Raw genomic sequence first — 4,700 nt, 5'->3', positions numbered from 1 at the left:
GGTACAGCAAGTGAACCCGATGCTTCGAACTTGGTGCTTTGAACCCGGTGCCCCGGGTCTTACCGCGGCTCTCTTTTGTGTGTGAAGTGTTTGCTTTGTTGTATTTTTTTTTTCTGAGAACACAATCAATCCACATTTTATTTACATGTTAATCTCAAAAATCCCATATCCATTCACCTATTTCTTTTTTGCTGATTTCACTTAAACTTAAAAATATATGGTTTGTCAAACAAAGACTGTAAATAAATATTTACCATGCCTGTTACATGTAACACACAGAAACAGCTTTTAACAGGAATTCATTGACTTTTCCCATGACATTTTTAAAAAATTATAAATACAGGTATCAAAACAATCCTGAACATATCAAATTTTAAAATATATTTTTATTTATTTCAGAGAGGAAGAGCGAGAGAGAGAGAGAGAGAGAGAGAGAGAGAGACATCAATGATGAGAGAGAATCACTGATTGGCTGTCTCCTGCACACCCACTACTGGGGATCAAGCCTGCAACCTGGGCATGTGCACTCAACCAGAATTAAACCCAGGACCCTTCTGTCCACAGGCCGATGCTCTCTCCACTGAACCAAACCTGCTAGGGCCTGAACATATTTTTGATACTATTGGTAGTCAGCACCCACACCACTTAAACATTAAAACAATTTGAGACAATATTCATTGTACCCGCTACTTTAGACAATTTAAATTGAAGCTTTTTCGCTAAGCAAGATGGATAAAGCATTCCATTTCTCTTTTTCCTTCTTGAGATTTTTCTTTTTAGTAAAAATCACCATACTTTCATCTGGTAAATCTGAATTCTGTTTTGAACACTCCAGCTTTATGTGTAAATGACAGTGCCTTAAAACAAATTGTGCTACATTTTTTTCTCCTGTTACCTGAAAACATACTGTGTGTACAACTATTAAACATTTTCTTACACACGTCTGGGTTTTGTTTACCAGCTGGCATTCTTTCACTTAATGTGTGGCTATTTTTGCATTGTGATGTTTAATCAAGACATTAACATGAGTAGGAGATTGTTGGTTTAAGACAAGTTTGAGATCCACTAAAATTAATTGTTGTATGCTTGTCCTCCTGGCGGCTGTGAAAGCATCCCATTACCTTTGGACATCATTAGACGTCTCAGTTCTTGAAGTCCAACTTCGAATGCTCTATGAATTTTGCCGTTTTGCCAATACTGGTGTGCTCTGTGCCTCTACCGTTCCATTGGAATTATTTATTCCATGCATGTTAATTTTGGTTACAAATCTAACTGACGGAGGAGCTTCTGGGTATTTAGGTCCACATTCTACTTTCAGGCTATATAGGCCGTTTTCATAATTTGTTCTTGGTGGTCCAATAATCATACCTGTGCACCTTGAAAGTGTCATATCTTCATCGTCTTCAAGGCCCTAGCTAACTGCACCATCGCCCACTCCTTTTTGTCCTTCCTCAAGTTCTTCCAACAAGCAAACATTAGGAGGAACTTTAACTCCCGTGGGGCCCAGCATCTTCTTCTGCACCTCTGCTTCGTTATACTCTTTAGTCCGGCTCGCTCCCTAACCTTCTCTGAGGCTCCTCTGTGCACTGCCTTGTAAAATGCAGTCTTAGCCAGACTTCTGGTTAAGTCATTTTCACCAGAACCTCCATACGGAACCACAGCTGGACCTTGGCACAGTGCCTGGTGTTCGCTAGAACCCTACACCTGTACCTGGGGGCTGGGGGAGACACAGCATGTACTTCAGCCTCACTCACTGTATGGCGGATACACATCAGCTCTACAAGGTGGACACATTTGTGCATGTAACTGCGGAAGTTCATTAGGGTGTAGGGGCTGGTGCACTAGTGGGCAACCCGGTGCTTCGAACCCAGCGCTTCCGGGTCCTACTGGTGGCACTCTTTTTGAGGAAGAGTCTTTGCTTCATTATACTTAAAAAAAATATTTTTTTAAAAAATTGATTTCAGAGGGGAAGAGAGAGCGAGAGAGATAGAAACATCAGTGAAACAACCTACCGAGGGTGTACTACAGCACCGTACCCCCATATCACGGCATTGGCGCTATACTTCTCACCATGCAGCACTGTACCGCACACACACACAGAGGCACTGTAGGTGGTAGCTCGTCAGCGCCTTGGGGCGGATGCGTCTCCCACGATACCGATACCGATACCGCTGGAGAACCTGGTGCCTCAAACCCGGCGCTTGGAACCTAATGCTTCCGGGTTTTACTGCAGCATTCTGTGAAGAGTGTTCGCTTCATTTAACTTTTTTCAGGTAGGCTCGATCCCTGACATTCTCCTATGCCAGTGATGGCGAACCTATGACATGCATGTCAGAGGTGACACGCGAACTCATTTTTTGGGTTGATTTTTCTTTGTTAAATGGCATTTAAATATATAAAATAAATATCAAAAATATAAATCTTTGTTTTACTATGGTTGCAAGTATCAAGAAATTTCTATATGTGACACGGCACCAGAGTAAAGTTAGGGTTTTTCAAAATGCTGGCACGCCGAGCTCAAAAGGTTTGCCATCACTGTCCTATGCCAAGCATGTCAAACTCATGTCAAACTCTCATTCAGCCCACAATGAATATTTTTGTGGCCCAGCCAATATAACAGTATGTAAGAAACCTTTTAATGAAAGTTTTGTAACTTAATTTTTACAATATCCTGTTATACATAATTATTAGTAATGAACTACAACATTCACTAATGACTGATTATTATAATCATGTTGCATACATTTCCCTTATGCGCCTTACACACAGGCGCACCATTTCATTCCACCAATACTAGCAGTGAATATTTTAGTAGCCGATTGACACATCATTAGTCTTGGACTGACTTGTTTGGTGTGCGCAACAGGAAATATTTCCTGTCCAGAGAACAAAAAGAGATAGGTTTATTTGCGTTATGCTTATTAATTTGTGCAGTTATTCGGTGTCTGGTAAGTTAATGTTCAAGGAAAAAATAATATTTATTAAAATGTTCTATTATTTTATGTTAGCGATGACTCATTTATTTCAGTCCTTTGTATTCAGCATGTGTCTATCGAGATAAACCTACGTTTCTATGAAAATTGAAGCGTTTGTTTTTCTGCGGCTTGCATAAACTTAAACCTTCTTTATTTGGCCCGTGTTAGCCTCTGAGTTTGACATGCTTGTCCTACGTGCATCTGTGCACTTCCTTGTAAAATGCAGTTTTAGCAAGAACTCTAAATCGTTTTCACCAGAACCTCCACACTAAACCACAGGCGGACCTGGGCTCCGTACCTGGTGTTTGGGGGTGTACAGCAGGGGTACCTCTGATGTGCGCGGCGGCGTTGTACTTCAGACCCACACAACACTGTACCGCAGACACACGTCAGCTCGGCCTGGTGGCCGCATTTCCCCTGGAACTGCGGTATTTGGTGAGCATTTCAGGCGGAAGCGCCCTAGCCCTTCCCCATGTTGCCGGGCACTCTTTGGTGAGGAAGACTCTTTGCTTTCTTACACGTTTTTGTCAGGCTGGCTCCCTGGCCTCCTGTGCTTCTCTGTGCACTGCCCGGTGAAACCCAGTTTTAGCAAGAACTCGCCTGTCACTCTCACCAGAACCTCCCTGCCTGCCTCCCTGTCTGGTCGCTCTGCGTATCTGTATCTGATCAGGATCCTGATCCTTCATCATTTCCCAGGTGATATTTGATTGCCCTGCCCCATCCTCAGCAAGGATTGTGTTAGGTTTGTTTAAGCAGCGCTTCCCTTTTCCCTGATGTCATTTTCCATCCATTGCCCCCATTCTCCTCCTTGGCTATGTATTCTCACCCCCTCATGCTGTGTGTGGGATGGAGCCCAGTCTCTCCTCCACTGTGAAATCACAAGGGCAGGGTTCCCAATACCTGTGCTACGGTCGGCCTTACCATCTTCAGTACGGGTCGTTGAATATTTTTCTCTCTAACAGTGGCACTACGGGGCAGCACAGCTCAGCACCTTAGTTGGCACGAACCCCACCTTCCTGTGCAACTCCATCCATAGTTCCCTGCATGGCAGCGTCCTGTGGCTGCCCCTAGTGATGCCATCGGTGGTGCCGCAGTTTTTACCTTGGTCTTGTACCACAGATGTGCCTTGGCACTGTACCTTTCAGACTTTCCAGGGCACTTTCTGTGAATTCTTCACTTCAATGTACTTGGTTTAGGCTCCCAAATCATCTTCTCCTAGGCTTCTCTGACATCTTCCTTGTAAAGTGTCGTTTTAACAAGAGCCCTGCTGAGCCAGTTTCATCTCTCTCTCTCTCTCTCTCTCTCTCTCTCTCTCTCACACACACACACACACACACACCATCCTTTTCTGCATCACTTGGCACACTCCTCCCAGCACTCTTCCAGGCAGCTCTAGGACAACGTTACTTTTGGAGCGCCCCCAGTTCAGGCTAAAAACACAGGGGAATGTAGCAGCCATCATGCAACATGTATGCGCATAACCAGAGGTGCCCCTAGGCGGTGGCAGCTGTTGTTGGGTCCAGCTGGTGCATCACCCCCACGGCTGGCAGTGTCCTGCTTGCTGTGCCAAATGCTTTGAAAGGTGCTCCGGACTTCCGCGCAGAAATAGAAAGACACAAAAGTAATTGCCACGAAGGAAGATGGTTTTTACTATAACGAAATCATTCACAAGAGAGAGCCCAGCAGGCTATGTGGGGCCACCACAAAAGTGTCCTGCAAGATTAG

General features: G+C 44.3%; 1 pseudogene; it reads right to left on the bottom strand.

The window, feature by feature from the left end:
* Positions 1-1,071: 1,071 nt before the first annotated feature.
* Positions 1,072-1,510, bottom strand: LOC102250144 (annotated as a pseudogene).
* Positions 1,511-4,700: the final 3,190 nt, after the last annotated feature.

Source organism: Myotis brandtii, unplaced genomic scaffold (assembly GCF_000412655.1).
Source record: "Myotis brandtii unplaced genomic scaffold, ASM41265v1 scaffold43, whole genome shotgun sequence".
Lineage (NCBI taxonomy): Eukaryota > Metazoa > Chordata > Mammalia > Chiroptera > Vespertilionidae > Myotis > Myotis brandtii.
This window is presented reverse-complemented; position numbering and strand designations above follow the sequence as displayed.